General features: G+C 43.4%; 1 long non-coding RNA gene across 1 annotated transcript; it reads left to right on the top strand.

The window, feature by feature from the left end:
- The first annotated feature begins 10,661 nt into the window (after positions 1 to 10,661).
- LOC115160254 (uncharacterized) lies at positions 10,662 to 26,776 on the top strand. Its single transcript, XR_003869053.1, has 3 exons — positions 10,662 to 10,807; positions 11,050 to 11,087; positions 25,927 to 26,776. It is a non-coding gene; the product is annotated as an uncharacterized LOC115160254 (long non-coding RNA).
- The last annotated feature ends 491 nt before the right edge of the window (positions 26,777 to 27,267 follow it).

Here is a 27,267-nt window from a genome sequence, read left to right as displayed (position 1 = left end):
AGCTTTGCAAACATGAATTGTACAATATTTGCACATTATTATTTTTTTCATTCTTAAAGCTCTCAGTTAGTTTTTGATCATTGCTAGACAGCCATTTTCAAGTCTTGTCATCGATTTTCAAGTCGATTTAAGTCAAAAATGTAACTAGGTCATACAGGAACATTCAATGTTGTCTTGGTAACCAACTCCAGTGTATATTTGGCCTTGTGTTTTAGGTAATTGTCCTGCTGAAAGGTAAATTTGTCTCACAGTGTCTGTTGGAAAGCAGACTGAACCAGGTTTTCCTCTATTTTTAAACAAAAACAAAATCCCTAGTCCTTGCAGATGACAAGTATACCCATACGTGATGCAGCCACCACCATGCTAGAAAATATGAAGAGTGGTACTCAGTGATGTGTTGTGTTGGATTTTCCCCAAACATAAAACTTGGTATTCAGGACATAAAGAATTTACAAACATTTCGCTATGCCCGCAATAACATCTGCTAAATATGCATATGTGACCAATAACATTTTATTTGATTTAAAGTGAATTTCTTTGCCACATTTTCAGCTGTTTTACTTTAGTGCCTTATTGGAAACAGGATCCATGTTTTGGAATATTTTTATTCTGTACGGGCTTCCATCTTTTCACTCTGTCATTTAGGTTAGTATTGTGGATTAACTACAATGTTGTTGATCCATCCTCAGTTTTCTTCTATCACAGCTACTAGACTCTGTAACTGTTTTAATGTCACCAAGGTGAAATCACTGAGCAGTTTCTTTCCTCTCTGGCAACTGAGTTAGGAAGGACACCTGTATCTTTGTAGTGACTGGGTGTATTGATACACCATCCAAAGTGTAATTAATGACTTCACCATGCTCAAAGGGATATTCATTCTCTGCTTTTATTTTATTTTTACCAATCTACCAATAGGTGCCTTTGTGAGGCATTGGAAAACCTCCCTGGTCTTTGTGGTTGAATGTGTTTGAAATTCAGTGTTCGGCTGAGGGACCTTAAAGATGATTGTATGTGTGGGGTACAGAGATGAGGTAGTCATTCAAAAATCATGTTAAACACTATTGCACACAGAATGAATCCATGCAACTTATTGTGTCTTGTTAAGAAAAGTTCTACTCCTGAACTTATTTAGGCTTGCCGTAACAAAGCGGTTAAATACTTATTGATTCAAGACATTTCAGTTTTTCGAAAAACATAATTCTACTTTGACATTATAGAGTATTGTGTGCAGACCAGTGACACAAAATCTATTTTTAATCCATTTTAAATCAGGCTGTAACACAACAAAATGTGGAAAAAGTAAAGGGTTATGAATGCTTTCTGAAGGCACTGTAAGTGTCTATCTATCCTACATCGGTACTACTCTATACAGCAGTAGTACTGTAGTTTTGGGGTGTAACTGTATTGCTCTGGTTGTGTACAGAACAACCATATGTCTGAGCCAGCTAATGGAATGTCCGGATTTGCCACTCTAGCGCTCTGCTCCGCAATGGATGGAACCGGAAACTTTGTTGCAGAAACAATGGGCTTGACTGGGCGTCTTGCCCTGCACTGCGTGGCACAGGACTTTGTGGTTTATGGGATGTTTTCAAAATCTCTCCCCTCCCTCCCTCCCTCTCTCTCTCCCCCCTCCCTCACTCTCTCTGTGTGGAGTTCAGATCTCTCTTCCCCTCCCCCTCTCTCTCCCCCCTCACTCTCTCTCTTTCAGTTCAATTAAAATTTAAGGGGCTCTATTGGCATGGGAAACATATGTTTACATTGCCAAAGCAAGGGAAATAGATAATAAAAAAAAGTGAAATAAACAATAAAAAATGTACAGTAAACATTACACTCACAGAAGTTCCAAAATAATGAAGACATTTCAAATGTCATATTATGTCTATATACAGTGTTGTAACGATGTGCAAATAGTTAAAGTATAAAAGGGAAAATAAATAAACATAAATATAGGTTGTATTTAGAATGGTGTTTGTTCTTCACTGGTTGCCCTTTTCTTGTGGCAACAGGTCACAAATCTTGCTGCTATGATGGCACACTGTTGGGTTTCACTCAATAGATATGGGAGTTTATCGAAATTGAATTTGTTTTCGAATTCTTTGTGGGTCTGTGTAATCTGAGGGAAATATATGTCTCTAATATCTTCAGACATTTGGCAGGAGGTTAGGAAGTACTGCTCAGTTTCCACCTCATTTTGTGGGCATTGTGCACATAGCCTGTCTTCTCTTGAGAGCCAGGTCTGCCTTCAGCGGCCTTTCTCAATAGCAACTCTATGCTCACTGAGTCTGTACATAGTCAAAGACTTACTTAATTTTGGGTCTGTCACAGTGGTCAGGTATTCTGCCTCTGTGTAATATATGTTTAGGGACAAATAGCATTCTAGTTTGCTCAGCTTTGTTGTAAATTCTTTCCAATGTGTCAAGTAATTATCTTTTGTTTTCTCATGATTGGCTTGGGTCTAATTGTATTGCTGTCCTTTGGCCTCATTTATAAAACGGACTTACAATCAATTTTGATCTTAAGTATGACTTACGCAGAAAACCACATATATTTATACAACCATACTTTGACATGGAAATTAACTTATCTCTACACAAATTCTAGACTTGACGTAAGTGATATTCTTGCTGGTTATGTAGGGGTATTGCAGTTTGGGACGCATAGAGTTCAGCGTGTCAAATCGGAGGGCCTATTGTCTGGGCCTCTGGCAGTCTCTATGGGGGTGCCACAGGGTTCAATTCTTGGGCCAACTCTTTTCTCTGTATACATCAATGATGTCGCTCTTGCTGCTGGTGAATCTCTGATCCACCTCTACACAGACGACACCATTCTGTATTCTTCTGGCCCTTCTTTGGACAGTGTGTTAACAACCCTCCAGACGAGCTTCAATACCATTCAACTCTCCTTCCGTAGCCTCCAACTGCTCCTAAATACAAGTAAAACTAAATGCATGCTCTTCAACCGATCACACCTGCCCGCCCGCCCAGTATCACTACTCTGGACGGTTCTGACTTAGATTATGTGGACAACTACAAATACCTAGGTGTCTGGTTAGACTGTAAACTCTCCTTCCAGACTCACATCAAACATCTCCAATGCAAAGTTAAATCTAGAATTGGCTTCCTATTTCGCAACAAAGCATCCTTTACTCATGCTGCCAAATATGCCCTCGTAAAACTGACCATCCTACCGATCTTCGACTTCGGTGATGTCATTTACAAAATAGCCTCCAACACCCTACTCAACAAATTGGATGCAGTCTATCACAGTGCCATCCGTTTTGTCACCAAAGCCCCATATACTACCCACCACTGCGACCTGTACGCTCTCGTTGGCTGGCCCTCGCTTCATACTCGTCGCCAAACCCACTGGTTCCAGGTCATCTACAAGACCCTGCTAGGTAAAGTCCCGCCTTATCTCAGCTCGCTGGTCACCATAGCAGCACCCACCTGTAGCACGCGCTCCAGCAGGTGTATTTCACTGGTCATCCCCAGGGCCAATTCCTCCTTTTGGCCGCCTCTCCTTCTAGTTGTCTGCTGCCAATGACTGGAACGAACTACAAAAATCTCTGAAACTGGAAACACTTATCTCCCGCACCAGCTGTCAGAGCAGCTCACAAATCACTGCACATGTACATAGCCCATCTATAAATAGCCCAAACAATTACCTCATCCCCTACTGTATTTATTTATTTATTTATTTTGCTCCCTTGCACCCCAGTATTTCTACTTTGCACATTCACCTACTGCAAATCTTCAATTCGAGTGTTTTTTAATTCCTTTTTATTGCCTTTACCTCCCTTATCTCACCTCATTTGCTCACATTGTATATAGACTTGTTTTTGTACTGTATTATTGACTGTATGTTTGTTTTACTCCATGTGTAACTCTGTGTTGTTGTTTGTGTGGAACTGCTTTGCTTTATCTTGGCCAGGTCGCAATTGTAAATGAGAACTTGTTCTCAACTTGCCTACCTGGTTAAATAAAGGTGAAATAAATAAATAAAATATGAGTCCAAGCCTGTGGTGAACTTTGCATTAGCTTTATGAACAATTTGTTAGGAATTATCAGTTAAAGGTGTGAGGAATTAATTGCCAGACGCGAAGTGTTTTGAATTAAAAACAGGATGCGATGTTCTATAAATAGTGTGTCAAATTAGAAAAAGTAACCATGGCTGGTCTTGCGTTATTGGAAGACATTGAAAACCGTGCTTTTAGAAGGGAGAGAGTTTTCAGAGACCGGAATGACTTTTTTTACGCATGATAATCCATGGCTTATTACATTTACATTTAAGTCATTTAGCAGACGCTCTTATCCAGAGCGACTTACAAATTGGTGCATTCACCTATAATATCCAGTAGAACAACCACTTTACAATAGTGCATCTAAATCATTTTAAAGGGGGGGGGGGTTAGAAGGATTACTTTATCCTATCCCAGGTATTCCTTAAAGAGGTGGGGTTTCAGGTGTCTCCGGAAGGTGGTGATTGACTCCGCTGTCCTGGCATCGTGAGGGAGATTGTTCCACCATTGGGGTGCCAGAGCGGCGAACAGTTTTGACTGGGCTGAGCGGGAACTGTGCTTCCTCAGAGGTAGGGAGGCGAGCAGGCCAGAGGTGGATGAACGCAGTGCCCTTGTTTGGGTGTAGGGCCTGATCAGAGCCTGAAGGTACGGAGGTGCCGTTCCCCTCACAGCTCCGTAGGCAAGCACCATGGTCTTGTAGCGGATGCGAGCTTCAACTGGAAGCCAGTGGAGAGAGCGGAGGAGCGGGGTGACGTGAGAGAACTTGGGAAGGTTGAACACCAGACGGGCTGCGGCGTTCTGGATGAGTTGTAGGGGTTTGATGGCACAGGCAGGGAGCCCAGCCAACAGCGAGTTGCAGTAATCCAGACGGGAGATGACAAGTGCCTGGATTAGGACCTGCGCCGCTTCCTGTGTGAGGCAGGGTCGTACTCTGCGAATGTTGTAGAGCATGAACCTACAGGATCGGGTCACCGCCTTGATGTTAGTGGAGAACGACAGGGTGTTGTCCAGGATCACGCCAAGGTTCTTAGCACTCTGGGAGGAGGACACAAGGGAGTTGTCAACCGTGATGGCGAGATCATGGAACGGGCAGTCCTTCCCCGGGAGGAAGAGCAGCTCCGTCTTGCCGAGGTTCAGCTTGAGGTGGTGATCCGTCATCCACACTGATATGTCTGCCAGACATGCAGAGATGCGATTCGCCACCTGGTTGTCAGAAGGGGGAAAGGAGAAGATTAATTGTGTGTCGTCTGCATAGCAATGATAGGAGAGACCGTGTGAGGATATGACAGAGCCAAGTGACTTGGTGTATAGCGAGAATAGGAGAGGGCCTAGAACAGAGCCCTGGGGGACACCAGTGGTGAGAGCACGTGGTGCGGAGACAGATTCTCGCCACGCCACCTGGTAGGAGCGACCTGTCAGGTAGGACGCAATCCAAGCGTGGGCCGCGCCGGAGATGCCCAGCTCGGAGAGGGTGGAGAGGAGGATCTGATGGTTCACAGTATCAAAGGCAGCAGATAGGTCTAGAAGGATGAGAGCAGAGGAGAGAGAGTTAGCTTTAGCAGTGCGGAGAGCCTCCGTGACACAGAGAAGAGCAGTCTCAGTTGAATGCCCAGTCTTGAAACCTGACTGATTAGGATCAAGAAGGTCGTTCTGAGAGAGATAGCAGGAGAGCTGGCCAAGGACGGCACGTTCAAGAGTTTTGGAGAGAAAAGAAAGAAGGGATACTGGTCTGTAGTTGTTGACATCGGAGGGATCGAGTGTAGGTTTTTTCAGAAGGGGTGCAACTCTCGCTCTCTTGAAGACGGAAGGGACGTAGCCAGCGGTCAAGGATGAGTTGATGAGCGAGGTGAGGTAGGGGAGAAGGTCTCCGGAAATGGTCTGGAGAAGAGAGGAGGTGATAGGGTCAAGTGGGCAGGTTGTTGGGCGGCCGGCCGTCACAAGACGCGAGATTTCATCTGGAGAGAGAGGGGAGAAAGAGGTCAAAGCACAGGGTAGGGCAGTGTGAGGAGGACCGGCGGTGTCGCTTGACTTAGCAAACGAGGATCGGATGTCGTCAACCTTCTTTTCAAAATGGTTGACGAAGTCATCCGCAGTGAGGGAGGAAGGGGGGGAGGGGGAGGAGGATTCAGGAGGGAGGAGAAGGTAGCAAAAAGCTTCCTAGGGTTAGAGGCAGATGCTTGGAATTTAGAGTGGTAGAAAGTGGCTTTAGCAGCAGAGACAGAAGAGGAAAATGTAGAGAGGAGGGAGTGAAAGGATGCGAGGTCCGCAGGGAGGCGAGTTTTCCTCCATTTCCGCTCGGCTGCCCGGAGCCCTGCTTATGAATCGCTATCGTCTCCCAAGAAATGTTATGTTACATTTGTGTGCGGATTTAGCCCATAATCTGAAAAGGAAGACATGCTGTAATCATGCCATACCCGTATGTGTCCAAGTACTGTCCACTCTGGGATTCCTCGCTACTGGGACATTCCAGAGGGAAATGAGTGACAGGGCTCATGGGGCTCTGTGGGGTCTGTTTCTGTTTGTGAACAGAGCCCTAGGACCAGTTTGCTTAGGGGGCTCTTCTCCATGTTCATTTCTCTGTAGGTGATGGCTTTGTTATGGAAGGTTTGGGAATGGTTCCTTTTAGGTGGTTGTAGAATTTAACGTCTCTTTTCTGGATTTTGATAATTAGCGCGTATCGGCCTAATTCTGCTCTGCATGCATTATTTGGTGTTCTACATTGTACACTGAGGATATTTTTGCAGAATTCTGCATGCAGAGTTTCAATTTGGTGTTTGTCCAATTTTGTGAATTCTTGGTTGGTGAGCGGACCCCAGACCTCACAACCATAAAGGGCAATGGGTTCAATAACTGATTCAAGTATTTTTAGCCAGATCCTTATTGGTATGTAGAATTTTATGTCCTTTTGATGGCATAGAATGCCCTTCTTGCCTTGTCTCTCAGATTGTTCACAGGTTTTTGGAACACCGTTATTTTGGTCTTACTGAGATTTACTATCAGGGCCCAGGTCTGGCAGAATCTGTGCAGAAGATCTAGGTGCTGCTGTAGGCCCTCCTTGGTTGGTGACAGAAGTACCAGGTCATCAGCAAACAGTAGACATTTGACTTCAGATTCTAGTATGGTGAGGCCGGGTGCTGCAGACTTTCCTAGTGCCCGCGCCAATTCGTTGATATATATGTTGAAGAGGGTAGGGCTCAAGCTGCATCCCTGTCTCACCCCCATCCCTGTGGAAAGAGTATGTGTGTTTTTTGCCAATTTTAACCACACACTTGTTGTTTGTGTACATGGATTTTATAATGTTGTGTGTTTCCCCCAACACCACTTTCCATCAGTTTATATAGCAGACCCTCATGCCAAATTGAGTCGAAAGCTTTTTTGAAATCAACAAAGCATGAGAAGACTTTGGCTTTGTTCTGGTTTGTTTGTTTGTCAATTAGGCGTCCGACAGAGCTGCAAGAGTTGTGGCCCGTTTTTGTTGGTTATCTCTCTCTCCCCATCCCTCTAGCTCATTATCCACATATGAATTAACCAATCTGTTGTGAGTCTGCAGCTAGGCACTCAGACTACTCTCTCTCTAGCTCTCTCACTCGCACTCTCTCTCTTTCCCTTTCCCTCTCCCCTCTCTCTCTCTCTCTTTCCTCTCTCTCTCTCTCTCTCTTTATCTCTCTCTCTTCCCCCTCTCTCTCTCTTTCCCCTCTCTCTCTCTCTCTCCCTCTTTCCCCTCTCTCTCTCCCTCTTTCCCCCCTCTCTCTCTCTCTTTCCCCCCTCTCTCTCTCTCTTTCCCCTCTCTCTCTCTCTCTCTCTTTCCTCTCTCGCTCTCTCCCCTCTCTCTCGCTCAGTAGTGTGTGTACCAATGGACGCCAGCTTTTAATTTGCATCTCTCAAGCCCAGCAGATTTAATGAAGTACGTGTGAGTACGGCGTCCATATTAGGACAGCCTCAGTCACAAGGAGTTGATGACTGACATCACCCAGAGACATCAGTTATTTTGAAATTATATAAAATATTTTCCTTAAAAAGACACTCCTTTACATTGAGGACCCATGAGGTCCCCTTTGAACATGGAAAGGGGGATACCTAGTCTCTCTCTCCCTGAGTAGTGTGTGTACCAATGGACACTAGCTTTAAATTTGTATCTGAAATGTGTCTGCCACATTTAACCTAACCCATCTGAATCAGAGAGGAGCAGGGGGGCTGCCATAATCAACAGCCACATCTTCAGCACCCAAGGAACACTGGGTTAACTGCCTTGCTCAGGGGTAGAACAAAATATTTTTACCTTGTCAGCTCAAAGATTCGATCCAGCAACCTTTCAGTTACTAGTCCAACACTATAACCACTAGGCTACCTGCCGGTTCAATTGGAACCCATTGAACCGAGCTGTGGAACATGTAGAATCTTAATTTGATCACCATGTTGTTGCAGGACTTGATTTGCCATAAATAAAAATGTCCATTAATTATAATCCACTCAATAATTCACATTTCCTGTTGCTGCAGGATTATTTTCCTGCTGTGAGAAACTGGTCAAATGAAGATCCTACATCTGTTAGAAGTGTGTAACATGGGTGCATCAGCAGACGTTGACATATTGTTCGATCTAAATCACCTAATGTGAACCATTCCACAGGTTCATCCTCCGTTACAGTCAGTCATGATGATGTATGTTTGGTTTTATATCTACGAGGCAATAAGTATAATATGATCATTAAAGATAAGTATTGGCAAGGATTAATTTGATCTCTGATAGAATGATACCAGTTGCATAATCTCTATTATAGCATTGACTATCTCTTCATCATTCTCATCCGTTGTTATTGTCTCAGACATAGCACACAACGTAATTATCAACGCAGAGCAACAGAGTATTGATTTTGGCTGTGTCCCCACAAGAACACCTTGCAACACCTTGGTAACACCCTTGATAAGCAGAGAGAGGAAGGGAGCAAACTTTGTGGTTGAGAACAAATACTAAGTTCTGTTCATTTCCGGCAGCTGCACCCTGGTTGAAAAGGGCTCCACTCAAACTCTATCTAGTCTCACCCGGGAACATTTCACCACCTTAATGAAGTCACAGGGCATTCGCCAAGGAAGGGACAGGAGTAGAGGAGGGGAGGAGGAGGGGAGGAGGAGAGGAGGGGAAGAGGAGGGGAGGAGGAGAGGAGGGGAAGAGGAGGGGAGGAGGAGAGGAGGAGGAGAGGAGGGGAAGAGGAGAGGAGGAGAGGAGGAGAGGAGGAGAGTAGGACAGGAGGAGGGGAGGAGAGGAGGAGAGGAGGACAGGAGGAGAGGAGAGGAGTGGAGGAGGAGAGGAGGACAGGAGGAGAGGAGGAGGAGAGGAGGAGAGGGGAGGAGGACAGGAGGGGAGGAGTGGAGGAGGAGAGGAGGAGGGGAGGAGGAGAGGAGGACAGGAGGAGAGGAGGAGAGGAGGAGGGGAGGAGGAGAGGAGGACAGGAGGAGAGGAGGAGAGGAGGAGGGGAGGAGGGGAGGAGAGGAGGAGAGGAGTGGAGGAGGAGAGGAGGAGAGGAGGAGAGGGGAGGAGGACAGGAGGGGAGGAGTGGAGGAGGGGAGGAGAGGAGGAGAGGAGGAGAGGAGGAGAGGAGGAGAGGAGGACAGGAGGATGGGAGGAGAGGAGGAGAGGAGGAGAGGAGAGGAGGACAGGAGGACAGGAGGAGAGGAGGAGAGGAGGACAGGAGGACAGGAGGAGAGGAGGAGAGGAGGAGAGGAGAGGAGGACAGGAGGACAGGAGGACAGGAGGAGAGGAGGAGAGGAGGAGAGGAGGAGAGGGGAGGAGGACAGGAGGGGAGGAGGGGAGGAGGAGAGGAGGGGAAGAGGAGAGGAGGAGAGGAGGAGAGGAGGGGAGGAGTGGAGGAGGAGAGGAGGACAGGAGGAGGGGAGGAGAGGAGGAGAGGAGGACAGGAGGAGAGGAGGACAGGAGGAGAGGAGTGGAGGAGGAGAGGAGGAGAGGAGGAGAGGGGAGGAGGAGAGGAGGGGAGGAGGACAGGAGAAGAGGAGGAGAGGAGGAGAGGAGGGGAGGAGGACAGGAGGACAGGAGGAGAGGAGAAGAGGAGAAGAGGAGGAGAGGAGGAGAGGAGGGGAGGAGGACAGGAGAAGAGGAGGAGAGGAGGAGAGGAGGGGAGGAGGACAGGAGAAGAGGAGGAGAGGAGGAGAGGAGGAGAGGGCAGACGTGTGACCGCCAAACGGAAAAGCAGAAACAGAAATGATGGATAGAGTCCCATAACTCCAAACAACTTCTATAACAAGCTCTAAACACCGTATGTAGGTGGCATTGGGAATGGTTCTATTGCTAACAACATTGTATCACATATCACAACTTTTTCAAAAATTTATGGAGAAATTGGTCATAGTTCATTTTAATGGACACACACATCATTGCAAATCTCTATCATTGCAGGTCTATGATCCAAGTGAAAATGTATATATTTTTTTAGCTTAATTGAGTAATTGATCCATATGGGGAAGCTTTGAATCAGAATTTACACATTTATTAATGTTCAAATTCATCCACTAACTACCCTCCGTTGCATTCCACACCCTTGCGGGCAGGATGCAGCATGTGTCTCTCATGAGATCCTGCACACTCAGCTATGACACCACCCTTGTTGAACTAATGTAACATTTACAGAAGGATTGGGAGGGCTTCCGCTGAATGCCATGAATCATCTAAATAGTGGCAGCGGTTATCTGAGGAGTGAAAGGATCACAAGGCGTAGCTTATAGTGTGAATGAATAATAACATCAGTTCTCAGCGAAAGTAATAAGTCATTAATTGGTAAGCTTTATATTTTGTTGATGTGCCCATATTTGTACTGTATTAGTGAACCCATTTGAACCCTTAATTACCATCAGAACTATTTAATACTGTTAAGCTTCTTGTTTAACCTTTGAATGCGTAAGCTCTCACAGAAAATAGTAACTCGGAAATTGTAATACTTTAGATTCTACAGTATATGTCCCCCTAGCTGTACTGTATGAACTGTCACTGAACATAAAACACTAATTCATTCTCACCAGGACCTGCTAAGCACTGGTATGCTTCCTGTTACCAAGAGGTAAGCTTTCTAGGCTACATTACATATCCACGTGACAAACTGGTTAACAAATTACATTTTCACAACACAGCTGCAATGCAATTTCAACGTTTTATCAAGGTTTTAAAGCACTGTGTAAAAAGCCTGGTGGATAGTTAAAGGGATAGTTCACCCAAGTTACAAAATGACAAATTGGTTTCCTCACCCTGTAAGCAGTCTATAGACAAGGTATGACAGGCACTGTTTCCACATGCTAGCGTTGTAGCATTTTTTGAGCATCATGTCCAAATCATCCTAAAGTATCTCAAATTGATTGTGAAGCCCAACAAAGTCACTTACAGATGATTTGAACATGATGCGCGAAAAAGGCTAATATCAGCCGCATGATTTGAATGGGATTGTGCCACAAACCAAAGCATGGATTAATGTCATACCTTGTCTATAGACTGCTTAAAGGGTAAGGAAACCAATATGCCATTTTGTAATTTGGGTGAACTGTCCCTTTAAGAGCTCCGTGGGAACATAAATCTTAGGTTAATGGATGCATGATGAATATACAACATTGTCATCGGTATATGTGGAGTTTATACTTATTCACAGCTGTCATTTATATAAACAGAGAGGCTTTTGAATAGTACCTTGTGGTACTCCTTTCTAAATGAATTACACTTTGTTATCCAGAACCTGCACAAAAGCATGAGCTAGCCCTCCATTGTGTGTCTCCACACCAACATCAGGGAAAGGATTACATACAGTATGTACTATTGTAGAACACTCAGCTTTAACATCATTAGGCCTATTGCTATAGATCAAACTCTATACTAAACATACAGTATTTAGTTATTGTACCGGTACTGTAATTTACCCTCCCTAAATTAAAAGTAATTTACCGTCCCTAAATTAAAAGTCATTTCTTGTGATTCTAATTTTTTCAATGAGCCATATAAGATGTTGAAAGAAAGAACGGGTCTTTTGACGCCCGGCCTAAGATTACCCGCGTCACAAGGAGGATGCTCACTGACAGTAAGTAACAGTGACTGTGGTAGACTGCAGCTGAGAGACTAAAGCTGGCATGCTGAAATTTGCATCCCCCCACGTCTGACAGAGAGGGAGAATGTCACAGAGAGTCAGGATGGAACTAGCTGATTGTGGGTGAGAGACGTGTTTCTGTAGGGCTCCTGCTCGCTGAGTAAAGCTCGGCTGGGTTAGAATACAGTCGAAGAACGCTTCCGCTGTGGGCAAAGCTGGTTGAGATGACGTCGTAGTGAAGGTGTCACAATGTAATGATCGTGTTAGTATTCACAATGTGTTTTTGTTTAGAGAACTGTGTTTCTATAAAATATCACATTTATAATGAATTTATTTATTACATATCGTAACAGATAATGTTTGTTTAATAGAGGGCATGATTCTGCAACTTATGAAATTAAAGGCAGAATCAAGGACAAGTGTAATTAATTTGACCTTGAAGTCAAAAACCAATGGAGTGACTCAAAAATCATGTTAAAAAAAAGAAAACACGATGTAAACAGCTACCAACCCCTTCAAAGAACCCTTCTGTGTAATCGGAAAGTTAAGGCCTGCGATAACTTTATCAACACCCTGAGTCCACGGCCAAGGCCTCAGTGCCCAAGCCTTTAATCTCTGTGTATACGGTGTATTGATCGCCAGAGCTTTTTTAAAGTGTGTGTTCAGTCACACATTGATCTGATTAATGACCACACACCTGCCTCTGGTGAGAACTGGAGACTTGGGTTGCGTTCCAAAGGGGCCCATAGGGGTCTGGTCAAACGTAGTACATAGGGAACAGGGTGCCATTTGGGATGCATCCCAAGGCCTCAAACATTGAAGATCAAACCGATGTCGGCAAACGTAGAGCCAATGGGTTAACTAAGGTGATAGAAGGTGCAGGCCGATAATTTGCATTAAGCTATTAATGTATTCAAAAGTATCCAAGAAGCGATTCATGTTTCACAATGGGTCCTGTTCAAATAATATCCGTGGTCAAACAAAGCAGGCCCTGCTGCAAAAGCTTGGGGTAGGAAATGGATTGTTTGACCAAGTGCACTTTATAGGAAGAGTGAGGAAGTGGGGGAGGGAGGGAAAAAGACAGAGAATAGTGAGAAATACAGATGCTTAACAACTTGAGATTATCTGCCATTGTGGACCTCTAAAGTAAATAGTCAGTCTTTATCTGAAATGTCCTGACACTACCCCGACATAAACCCCGTTACAATGACAACAACCATGTGACAACCAACTCTAAAGTGGCCATGACAACATGTTTTCGAATCAGCTTGTGTGAGAACCCTGCAGCAACAACACTGAACAACAACAACAAAAAATACAGATTTTGTTGTATGCAACTATTCCCTTTCTCAAAGAGATGTTTTTCAGCTTATCTCTAAAAGGTAGGATATGTGTCATTCAGAGGGTTACTGAAATAGAAACAGCGTCACTGGCAGTATATAAGGCTGGTATATAAGGCTGGTAAATAAACCACAGACCTCTTACAACTGAAAGTAAAAAAAAAAACTAGCAGAGAGGCCTGGGAAAATGCAAACATTCACGCAAAGTCATTAGGAGAGAGCCCAGCTAGCACATTTGGTTCCTTGGAAGTTGTGAGAACATATGTTTTTTGATTACCATTGGTTGTGTTGTGAAGCCATACGTTTCCTACATTTTAAATACATTCCAACAGTATTTAAAAAGTATATATAAAAATATGTAAAATGCATTAAAACCTATTATTTAATGTATCTCAAAATACATTATTTTAGAATTCATTTTCACATGTGCTTATCAATATATTTTAAAATGTATTGTATAAATATATTCCAACATGCATAAACATGTATTTGTTTGTAAATACAATTATTAAAATGTATGGCAAATACACAACATTGGACAAATTATGTCATAATGAAATGGTGACTGGCTTAACAACGAAACTTTAGTAGGCGGTTTGGCATCACATGCACTTATGTCAGTGTCATTAAGACTGCAGAACTGGCAGTGTAGGAACTCAACCTCTAATCACAGAACACAACATAACACATGACAATCCGTCTCATTGGAGGCCAAAGAGCACTACAACAAAGCCACGCCCACAACATGCCACGCCCACGAGTCTTCTAATAGGCTGCCACCGCTATAAAATATATTTTGTCAAAATGCTTTTTTATTGAACTTGACACATACCAAAAGCATACCAAAAGCACTAACATGCATTTAAATGCATTTAAATGATTACAAACATACATTGTATTGCAGCCAACGTCCGACAGGCAGAAGGTAACGTGTACTGGGTTGTTCCAGAAAATGTGTGTATTTTGCGTCCCTTTGATATGTCCCTTTGATATGTTAAGTAGATATTCTGCACCAATATTGGATTTTAAAAGCCTGTCATATGAAATGAAGTGCCCTTTAATATAGACCACATGGAGAATTAATTCAGCATTTTGACATGTCCCGCTGGGCAACCTCTGTGACTCCTAGGAATATTTGAACCCACTAACTCCCCAAAATACTTTTCACCATCATTGTAAAGCCTTAGTTATTTCATTGCTTTGACAGTTATTTCTGAAGGTAATTTTTTTCATGTGATTAGTGATTCATTTACTTCTGTCCCTCATTTTAAGGTCAACCCTGTTACGTGAACTGAACACTCATTTTAATATATTGAAACTATTCCTTTTAAAATAATTATTTCAAAAGAAACATTGATTATCTAATAGTCAAGTCATAGTGTAAAAGCAGGTGAGCTGATTCTGCTCTTTTTGGCCATTTTCTGGTGTTTTGGAGTGTAAAACTGAGTGGTCGAGCATAACTCGTCAACCATGTTACCCATAAACAGACAGACAAGAAATGTTTAAACAATAAAATAAAATAAATGCATTCAATTGCCGCTTCCTGTTGTGCACAACAAGCTTTCACAAGAGGATTCATGGCTGATTTAACTAGTAATTACCAGATGGAGACTGATATGGCAGCTCTGCTTCTAGCTCCCAAGCAACTTTGCAGTATTTCGTTTTTTACTTACAGCCGGAAATACCTTTTGGATATCAGAGCGGCAGTAACTCACCAACATTACGACCAGGAATACAACTTCCTGATTTTTTTTGTTGCTGTTATTACTTACAGCCGGAAATAACTTCTGGATGTCAGAGCGGCGGTAACTCACCAGCATTACGACCAGGAATACAACATTCCCGAATTGGATCAGGGAATGTAACATACTAGGGATATACTGTCCCCATCCATACAGCCAGCTGGGTTCTCAGTGCATCGCACAGACAGGAATAAAGAGCTCTCCGGGAAGAAGAAATGCAGGGCTGTATGTTTCATGATTAACTGCTCATGGTGTGATTGTGATAACATACAGAAACTCAAGTCCTTTGGTTCACCCCACCTAGAATACCTCACAATCAAATGCCGACTGTATTACCTCCCAAAATAATTCTCATTGGTTATAGTCACAGCCGTGTATATTCCCCATCAAGCCGATACCACGACAGCCTTCTACACTCTACACTGGACTTTATGCAAACTAGAAACCACGTATCCCGAGACCGCATTTATTGTAACTGGGGATTTTAACAAAGCAAATTTGAGGAAAACGCTCCTGAAGTTCTACCAACACATTGACTGTAGTACTCTCTCTGGAAAAACATTGGACCACTGCTACTCAGCTGTTCAAAATGCCTACAAGGCCCTCCCCCGCCCTCCCTTCGGTAAATCTGATCACAACTCCATTTTGCTCCTCCCTTCCTCAGTACCCGTGCTAGGGTCTATTCAACGCTGGTCTGACCAATCAGAATCCATGCTTCAAGATTGTTTTGATCACGTGGACTGGGATATGTTCTGGGTAGCCTCTGAGAATAACATTGACAAATACACAGATACGGTGACTGAGTTCATCAGAAAGTGTATAGGAGATGTTGTACCCACTGCGACTATTAAAACCTACCCAAACCAGAAACCATGGATAGATGGCAGCATTCGTGCAAGACAGAAAGCACAAACCATCGCATTTAACCATGGAAAGGTAACTGGGAATATGGCCGAATACAAACGGTGTAGTTATTCCCTCCGTAAGGCAATCAAATAGGAAAAACGTCAGTACAGAAACAAAGTGGAGTCACAATTCAACGGCTCAGACATGAGACGTATGTGGCAGGGTCTACAGACAATCACGTACTACAAAGGGAAAACCAGCCACATCGCGAACACTGACGTCTTGCTTCCGGACAAGCTAAACACCTTCTTTGCCCGCTTTGAGGATAACACTGTGCCACCGACGCGGCCCGCTACCAACGACTGTGGGCTCTCCTTCTCTGTGGCCAACGTTAGTAAGATATTTAGGCGTGTTAACCTTCGCATCCCTAGCCACATCATCAGAGCATGCGCAGACCAGCTGGCTGGAGTGTTTACGGACATATTCAATCTCTCCATATCCCAGTCTGCTGACCCCACTTGCTTCAAGATGTCCATCATTGTTCCTGTACCTAATAAAGCAAAAGTAACTGAACTAAATGACTATTGCCCCGTAGCACTCACTTCTGTCATCATGAAGTGCTTTGAGAGGCTAGTTAAGGATCATATCACCTCTGCCTTACCTGACACCCTAGACCCACTTTACCACCCCAGTAGATCCACAGACGATGCAATCGCCATCACACTGCACACTGCCCTAGCCCATCTGGACAAGAGGAATACCAATGTAAGAATGTTGTTCATTGACTACAGCTCAGCATTCAACACCATAGTACCCTCCAAGATCATCATTAAGCTTGGGGCCCTGGGTCTGAACCCCACCCTGTGCAACTGGGTCCTGGATTTCCTGACGGGCTGCCCCCATGTTGTGAAGATAGGAAACAACACCTACACTACGCTCATCCTCAACACAGGGGCCCCTCAAGGGTGCATGCTCAGCCCCCTCCTGTACTCCCTGTTCACCCATGACTGCGTGGCCACGCACGCCTCCAACACAATCATCAAGTTGCAGACGACACAACAGTAGTAGGCTTGATTACCAACAATGACGCGACTACAGGAGGTGAGGGCCCTGGGAGAGTGGTGCCAGATAAATAACTTCTCACTCAATGTCAACAAAACAAAGGAGCTGATCGTGGAATTCAGGAAACAGCAGAGGGAGCACCCCCCTATCCACATCGACGGGGATTGCAGCGGAGAAGGTGGAAAGCTTCAAGTTCCTCAGCTTACACATCACTGACGATCTGAAATGGTCCACCCACACAGACAGTGTGGTGAAGAAGGTTAAACAGTGATTATTCGACCTCAGGAGGCTGAAGAAATTTGGCTTGGCCCCTAAAACCCTCACACACTTTTAAAGATGCACAATTGAGGCCATCCTGTTGGGCTGTATCTCTGCCTGGTACGGCAACTGCACCACCTGCAACCGCAGGGCTCTCCAGAGGGTGGTGCGGTCTGCCAAACGCATCATCCAGAAGGCAAGCTCAGTACAGGTGCATCAAAGCTGGGACAGAGAGACTGAAAAACAGCTTCTATCTCAAGGCCATCAGACTGTTAAATAGCCATCCCTAGCCGGCTTCCACCCGGTTACACAACCCTGCACCTTAGAGGCTGCTGCCTATATACATAGACTTGGAATCACTGGCCACTTTAATAATGGAACACTAGTCACTTTAATAATGTTTACATACTGCTTTACTCATCGCATATGAATATACTGTATTCTATTCTACTGTAATTTAGTCAATGCCACTCCAACATTGCTCAGTCTAATATTTATATATTTATTAATTCCATTCTTTTACTTTTTGGTTTGTGTGTATTGTTGTGTATTGTTAGATACTAGTGTACTGTTGGAGCTAGGAACACAAGCATTTCGCTACACCCGCAATAACATCGGCTAAATATGTGTATGTGACCAATAACATTTGACTCGATTTGATTTGGAGGGCCGTTCAAGTGAATTTTTCCCAGATGTGGTCAATTCCCCCTTCCCACTTGGTTACTAATGTACCATCCACTGTATAATACCACTCATTGGAAGCACAAGACCTAGACCTACACTTTGACATAATATTGTGGAGAGTTGTTTAAATTGATAAAAAATAAAATAAAAACATCTCGGGCACTAGATTTTTTTCCCATTATTTAATGAAGCTGAAGAGAGGCACTTACTATAGTATTTTTTTTTGCCTCTTGTTTTTTAATGAAATTGAACATTATGACAGAATGTTTAAATTTGGTGGAATCAAATTTCTTTTTTTTTTTACTAACCATCACAATTGAAATGATATCACTGGCAAAGTTTTGCCTTGGTGGCCCCAGAAAAACGATCTCCATTCATCAATACAAAAAGAGTCATTTAAGAAGCCTCATCAGGAACCACTTCCCACCAATCTGTGGGAATCGTTATGCGTCCTATGCCAGCAAAAGGGGAAAGGATGTAGTAGGCAATACAGCACAGCAGGACATTTTGACCTTTGACATGTACAGTAAAAATCCTACTGATCTAGAATTAACCTTATGACATCAGGAAATGTATAGAGGTTTGTCTAAGAGGAAAGCGTAAGTCCTGGTTACGTAATTAATGTAGTCCTTTTAACCAATTTGAATAGATTCAAATGTCCGCCATTTAGTATGTAATCATTTTAATTGAAACCTCTTTACATAAGAGGCTTCCTTACATGTAAGAGGTGGTCTGCTAATGCATTAAACAGTAGCCCAATGTCATTTTCCCAATAAACTGCACTCGCAAGGTCTCTGGCTATTAGCACTGGGGCCAAGAGGTGTAATGATCTACTGTTAGCACTGGGGTCAAGAGGTGTAATGATTTACTGTTAGCAACAAGATATGTGATGATCTACTGTTAGCAACAAGAGGTGTGATGATCTACTGTTAGCAACAAGAGGTGTGATGATCTACTGTTAGCAACAAGAGGTGTGATGATCTACTGTTAGCAACAAGAGATGTGATGATCTACTGTTAGCAACAAGAGGTGTGATGATCTACTGTCAGCAACAAGAGGTGTGATGATCTACTGTTAGCAACAAGAGGTGTAGTGATCTACTGTTAGCAACAAGAGTTGTGATGATCTACTGTTAGCAACAAGAGGTGTGATGATCTACTGTTAGCAACAAGAGGTGTGATGATCTACTGTTAGCAACAAGAGGTGTGATGATCTATTGTTAGCAACAAGAGGTCTAATGATCTACTGTTAGCAGTCATTAAAACTTATTTGCTGACCCTCCTGCCTCGTTCAAAAACCTCCCGGCTTCTCCCGGCTTCTTATTTGCTGACCCTCTTGTTGCTAACAGTAGATCATCACAACTCTTGCTGCTAAAGAGCTGGACAAATTTAGCCACGCTTCATAAAATTCGGCCAGGGCCTTTGAGCTAACCCTCAAAAGTCACAATAAACATTGCTGAGCCCTAAGCTGAAAGCACCGGAACCGGTTTGATTTGGCCAGTATTCCGTAGTACGGAATACACAAATCACAAGGTAATATTTCACTTCCTAACCAGAAGGAATGTTAGCAATGAGTTAGATTGATTGCAGTGCATTCCGTTTTATTAGGTTGTTAGTTACAACCACAGATACCGTTCTCGGATACGTCCCTTAATGTACACTACCGTTCAAAAGTTTGGGGTCACTTAGAAATGTCCTTGTTTTGAAAGAAAAGCAATTTTTTTGTCCATTAAAATAACATAAAATTGATCAGAAATACAGTGCAGACATTGTTAATGTTGTAAATGACTATTGTAGCTGGAAACAGCTGATTTTTAATGGAATATCTACATAGGCGTACAGAGGCCCATTATCAGCAACCATCACTCCTGTGTTCCAATGGCACGTTGTATTAGCTAATCCAAGTTTATCATTTTAAAAGGCTAATCGATCATTAGAAAACCCTTTTGCAATTATGTTAGTGCAGCTGAAAACTGTTGTCCTGGTTAAAGAAGCAATAAAACTGGCCTTCTTTAGACTAGTTGAGTATCTGGAGCATCAGCATTTGTGGGTTCGATTACAGGCTCAAAATGGCCAGAAACAAAGAACTTTCTTCTGAAACTCGTCAGTCTATTCTTGTTCTGAGAACTGAAGGATTTTCCATGTGATAAATTGCCAAGAAACTGAAGATCTCGTACAACGCTGTGTACTACTCCCTTCACAAAACAACGCAAACTGGTTCTAACCAGAATAGAAAGAGGAGTGGGAGGCCCGGTGCACAACTGAACAAGAGGACAAGTACATTAAAGTGTCTAGTTTGAGAAACAGACACCTCACAAGTCCTCAACTGACAGCTTTATTAAATAGTACCTGCAAAACACCAGTCTCAATGTCAACATTGTAGAGGCAACACTGGGATGCTGGCTTTATTTTAATGGACAAAAAATGTGCTTTTCTTTCAAAAACAAGGACATTTCTAAGTGACCCCAAACTTTTGAACGATAGTGTATATGTCACTGAACAGTGGTTCTGGCTCTACTAAGGATCTGTGACAGAATATGAAGGATGAAGCATATGCCAGCGTCTCATTATCCTGTGTCGTGGGATATTGCTAGTCTGTCTGTCTGTCTGTCTGTCTGTCTGTCTGTCTGTCTGTCTGTCTGTCTGTCTGTCTGTCTGTCTGTCTGTCTGTCTGTCTGTCTGTCTGTCTGTCTGTCTGTCTGTCTGTCTGTCAATAGTTACACTGATTTGATCAGTGCTCAAATGCTAGTTTTTATTGATGAGGGCAGTCCACTGGAAATCTGTTTTCTATGGCCTCTACAAAATAGATTGAGAACTACACATTGAATCTGTACTGTCTGCACTCCTGAGATAAATTACTTTTTCCTCTGTGGACATAGACTAAAAATGGCGCCGAAAGAAATGGCAGCAGTTGTGCTATTATGTTTTTTTTGCGTTATTTGTAACTTATTTTGTACATAATGTTTCTGCAACCGTATCTTACGGCAAAAAAGAGCTTCTGATTATCAGGACAGCGATCACTCACCTCGGTTTAGACAAAGATTTTTTCTTCAACAAGCAAGATGCACAGGACATTCTCCAAACACTCGACAGGGCCAACATCCCTGTTATTTGCAAGAGGAAGAAACGCAGGTACAGAGGACACAGAGCGGGATTCTTCGTGAGAACGCGCAGAAGGCGAGTGGGAAAGCTGCCATTACCGTCAATATTACTCACCAACGTGCAATCATTGGACAATAAATTAGACGAGGTACGATCACGAATATCCTGCCAACGGGACATCAAAAACTGTAATATCCTATGTTTCACAGAATCGTGGCTGAATGACAACATGGATATTCAGCTAGCGGGATACACGCTGCACCGGCAAGATAGAACAGCACACTCCGGTAAGACGAGGGGGGCGGTCTGTGCATATTTGTAAACAACAGCTGGTGCACGAAATCTAAGGAAGTCTCTAGATTTTGCTCGCCTGAAGTAGAGTATATTGTGATAAATTGCAGGCCACACTACTTGCCTAGAGAGTTTTCAGCTATACTTTTCATGGCTGTTTATTTACCATAACAGACAAATGCTGGCACTAAGACCGCACTCAGGCAGCTGTATAAGGAAATAAGCAAACAGGAAACCACTCACCCAGAGGCGGCGCTCCTAGTGGCCGGAGACTTTAATGCAGGGAAACTTAAATCAGTTCTATTAAATTTATATCAACATGTTAAATGTGCAACCAGAGGGAAAGAAATTCTAGATCACCTGTACTCCACACACAGAGACGCGTACAAAGCTCTCCCTCGCCCTCCATTTGGTAAATCCGACCACAAGTCTATCCTCCTGATTCCTACTTACAAGCAAAAATTAAAGCGGGAAGCACCAGTGACTCGATCTACAAAAAAGTGGACAGATGAAGCAGATGCTAAACTACAGGACTGTTTTGCTATCACAGGCTGGAACATGTTCCGGGATTCTTCCGATGGCATTGAGGAGTACACCACATCAGTCACTGGCTTTATCAATAAGTGCATCGAGGACGATGTCCCCACAGTGACTGTTCGTACATACCCCAACCAGAAGCCATGGATTACAGGCAACATTTGCACTGAGCTAAAGGGTAGGGCTGCTGCTTTCAAGGTGCGGGACTCTAACCCGGAAACTTACAAGAAATCCTGCTATGCCCTGCGATAAACCATCAAACAGGCAAATCGTCAGTACAGGGCTAAGATTGAGTCATACTACACCGGCTCTGACGCTCGTCTTATGTGGCAGGGCTTGCAAACTATTACAGACTACAAAAGGAAGCACAGCCACGAGCTGCCCAGTGACCCGAGCCTACCAGACAAGCTAAATCACTTCTATGCTCGCTTCAAGGCAAGCAACACTGAGGCATGCATGAGAGCATCAGCTGTTCTGGGCGACTGTGTGATCACGCTCTCCGTAGCCAACGTAAGACCTTTAAACAGGTCAACATACACAAGGCTGCGGGGCCAGATGGATTACCAGGACGTGTGCTCCAGGCATGTGCTGACCAACTGGCAGGTGTCTTCACTGACATTTTCAACATGTCCCTGATTGAGTCTGTAATACCAACATGTTTCAAGCAGACCACCATGTGCCCAAGAACACAAAGGCAACCTGCCTAAATGACTACAGACCCGTAGCACTCACGTTCGCAGCCATGAAGTGCTTTGAAAGGCTGGTCATGGCTCACATCAACACCATTATCCCAGAAACCCTAGACCCACTCCAATTTGCATACCGCACCAACAGATCCACAGATGATGCAATCTCTATTGCACTCCACACTGCCCTTTCCCACCTTGACAAAAGTAACACTTATGTGAGAATGCTATTCATTGACTACAGCTCAGTGTTCAACACCATAGTACCCTCAAAGCTCATCACTAAGCTAAGGATCCTGGGACTAAACACCTCCCTCTGCAGCTGGATCCTGGACTTTCTGACGGGCAGCCTCCAGGTGGTGAGGGAAGGTAGCAACACATCTGCCACGCTGATCCTCAACACTGGAGCTCCCCAGGGTTGCATGCTCAGTTACCTCCTGTACTCCCTGTTCACTCACGACTGCATGGCCAGGCACGACTCCAACATCATCATTAGGTTAGCAGACGACACAACAGTGGTAGGCCTAATCACCAACAACGACGAGACAGCCTATAGGGAGGAGGTCAGAGACCTGGCCGGGTGGTGCCAGAATAACAACCTATCCCTCAACGTAACCAAGACTAAGGAGATGATTGTGGACTACAGGAAAAGGAGGACTGAGCATGCCCCCATTCTCATCGACAGGGCTGTAGTGGAGCAGGTTGAGAGCTTCAAGTTCCTTGGTGTCCACATCACCAACAAACTAGAATGGTCCAAACACACCAAGACAGTCCTGAAGAGGGCATGACAAAGCCAATTCCCCCTCAAGAAACTAAAAAGATTTGGCATGAGATCCTCAAAAGGTTCTACTTCTTCAACATCGAGACCATCCTGATTGGTTGCATCACTGCCTGGTACGGCAATTGCTCGTCCTCCGAGCGCAAGACACTACAGAGGGTAGTGGGAACGGCCCAGTAATCACTGGGGCTAAGCTGTCTGCCATCCAGGACCTCTACACCAGGCGGTGTCAGAGGAAGGCCCTAAAAATTGTCAAAGACCCCAGCCACCCCAGTCATAGGCTGTTCTCTCTACTACTGCATGGCAAGCGATACCGGAGTGCCAAGTCTAGGACAAAAAGGCTTCTCAACAGCTTTTACCCCCAAGCCATAAGACTCCTGAACAGGTAATCAAATGGCTACCCGGGCTATTTGCATTGTGTGCGCCCCCCCCAACCCCTCTTTTATGCTGCTGCTACTCTCTGTTTATCATATATGCATAGTCACTTTAACTATACATTCATGTACATATGTATATACTACCTCAATTGGCCCGACCAACCAGTGCTCCTGCACATTGGCTAACCGGGCTATCTGCATTGTGTCCCGCCACCCGCCACCTGCCAACCCCTCTCTGTTCATCATATATGCATAGTCACTTTAACCATATCTACATGTACATACTACCTCAATCAGCCTGACTAACCGGTGTCTGTATGTGTTCTCGCTACTTTTATAGCCTCGCTACTGTATATAGCCTCGCTACTGTTTTTCACTGTCTTTTTACTGTTGCTTTTATTTCTTTACTTACCTATTGTTCACCTAATATTTTTTTTGCACTATTGGTTAGAGCCTGTACGTAAGCATTTCACTGTAAGGTCTACACCTGTTGTATTCGGCGCACGTGACAAATAAACTTGGATTGGATTTCATTCCTATTGTATTGATAACATTATCTACAGATATGAGAATAAGTATGTAGGAAGTCTTTGTGTACAATGATCTGCACTTACACAGAATCAGAATGTAGACAAGATCAGGACAAAGGACGCAAGTTAGAACCAGGTATAAACAGGGCTTGAGATAGATTGTTAGTGAAGGAAGCAGAGGGTACAAGGTATTGTGTAAAAATATTATAGTAGCACACACAGACAGATTGAAAAACACAGACACAAGCATACACACACACGCACGCACGCACACACACACACACACACACAAATTGTCTATATGTTATTAATCCTTGTTGTAAAGAATGTCTTGATACATTATGAGGAGATAAATTACATGATACAATACAGCATTAAATCTAAACATGCATTATATTGCACTTCTCAATAATGGAATTTAAAAAAATATTTATGGATAAACATGAATACATAATAGTGCATAAAATGCCTTTGGCTAAAATGACCTTGAAACCTCATTGGTATTCCAAGCAGGTGAGCGCAATATAAACAGTTATTGGGTTTGACTATAGAGACTAGACCACACCAAAGTGACTGTGAAATTATTTTCCCTCCTAAAAATATCAAGAGTACACAAATTGCATTTGTAGATGAGAGACAGAGAGAGGGAGGATACTGAGACTGCATATTCTCATTTGCAAAATAAAAGGGTATGAGGTTACTTTTTACAATTACTTATTTTCATTACAGTACTACTTACATACTTCTGTCAAATATCAAATCTCTCCACCAAGCACCTTTCCTCTTGGCAATCATCTTCGAAATAGGATTAATGATGCATTCGAGTGGGTCTCAGAATCTTGTATTTCCCAGTTGGTGAAGACATAAACAAGACATTAATGATTTCAAGTGCTTTTGAAGTCTGAAATACTCTTCAATGAGATTTTAGATAGATCACATTTTGATCGAAAAGGTGAAATGTCTGTGATGAAACTCGTAAACTTGGGTATCTTTATTCTGGCCCAAGTTTCCCACTTGTAAGTCCGACTTGGAAAGTCATTCAAGTGGTTATTTACGAATCATTAACTGGTATTTCCGAATTTACGACAGCACTCCAATGCACGATTACACCCATACCTTTGCTCATCCTTTCATAAAACACCAACATTTTTGATTGACACTTTGATTGTATGCCGTGATGTTTCTAAGGATATTTGATCATTTCCCCCAGGGATGAGTACACTCTTAGAAAAAAGCCTTTCAAAAGGGTTCTTTGGCTGTCTCCATAGGAGAACCTTTTTTAGTTCCAGGTAGAACCCTTTTTGGTTCCAGGTAGAACCATTTTGGGTTCCAGGTAGAACCATTTTGGGTTCCATGTAGAACCCTTTGTGGAAAGCATTCTACATGTAAACCAAAAGGGTTCTACCTGGAACCAAAACAGTCCCACCTGTAACCAAAAAGTGTTCTTCAAAGGGTTCTCCATTGGGTACCGCCGAAGAACACTTTTAGGTTCTAGATAGCACCTTTTTTTCTAAGAGTGTACACTCATCCTTGTGGATTGGCTACTGTATATATTCTAACAGTGATATAGTAGTACATGACCTGATCCCATCTTTTCAGGACATCTAGAAGCTTTCCCAGGACCTCTGCAGTGCTAGAGCAAAACTTTCACGAGATGTACCTCATATATTTTACATGATGGAAGAAAACGTCTGAAAATACCAGGTCAGTGCGAGTTCAGGTTCTGTATGAAATGGCCCCATTAATTATTAAAAAGGTCTGAATTTAGGGACTAATGTTGAACTTAATGTTGAACTTGTCAATGTCTCAGTCCATTATTTTAGAGCTATCCCTTATAGAAATAACCAGTGAAAAGCCGAAACATGACAATAATAATTGACAAAACACTTCAGCTGTTCTTTTTCTCTTGCTCTATGTGAACTGTAACTTTAGCTTTTCATATACTTTATTCTGCACTTAAGTTTCTCAGAACATAGAAATCCTGGTTCAACTAGTCCTCAGACACAACCATGAGTAGAGTGAATCAGGTGAATTAGTGCTGGGCTGGAACACAAACCTGCACACCTTTCAGAGACTGTGGTTGCCTTCCCCTGCCTTCAAACATACCCAGGCATGTCTCTCTGGTAGTTTAGAAACTACTGTGACCAAGTGAAATCCTGATAATGGAGGCTTATCTATCTGTATGAGCGGCACATGGGTTTTATAGACGCTAATCAGACTCAACGGTAGACAATGGCACCTTCAGCCCCTACAGGCTATTTACAACTCAGGAGGGAGATTCTACATAACGAGATCCACTTAAGAAGGACTTTGCGATTCAAAAAGATTGCAGCATTTGTTCACATTAGTTACCTCACTAAGACTGGCAAGATAATCAAGTAGACCTTATAGCTAAAAGAGATAGAGAACGAGACAAATGACCAGAGCCTGACACAGACAATGAGAAAAAGGAAATACTATCTATCCTTTTACTAGTATTAGTTTATGTTCATGTACTTTCTAGTAGAATTATTATGAATAACACATAAACACCGGTCTCCATTTCCATCAAAATGTCAGAGTAATAGGGGAATTATTATTTGATTATGCTTGGGCACGTTGAAGGAGAGGTGATTTTCTTTATGCGCACACACACACACACACACACACACACACACACACACACACACACACACACACACACACACACACACACACACACACACACACACACACACACACACACACACACTGAATTTCCCTGTTACCCTAGAACAAGATGACTAGTGTTGTTGTGGTTAGGCCTCTCAGGTTTACCAGGGCTTGCATCAGTTTCGGTGAGAGTGCTCTGTGAGAGTGCTCTGTGGTGCTTTCCATTCCCTGGAATGTGTATCATCTGGGGTGTCATGTGGCTCACATGGACACAAGATCAGAGGCTACTACAATATTTGTGTGTGTGTG

Source organism: Salmo trutta, chromosome 23, assembly GCF_901001165.1.
Source record: "Salmo trutta chromosome 23, fSalTru1.1, whole genome shotgun sequence".
Taxonomy (NCBI): Eukaryota; Metazoa; Chordata; class Actinopteri; order Salmoniformes; family Salmonidae; genus Salmo; species Salmo trutta.
This window is presented reverse-complemented; position numbering and strand designations above follow the sequence as displayed.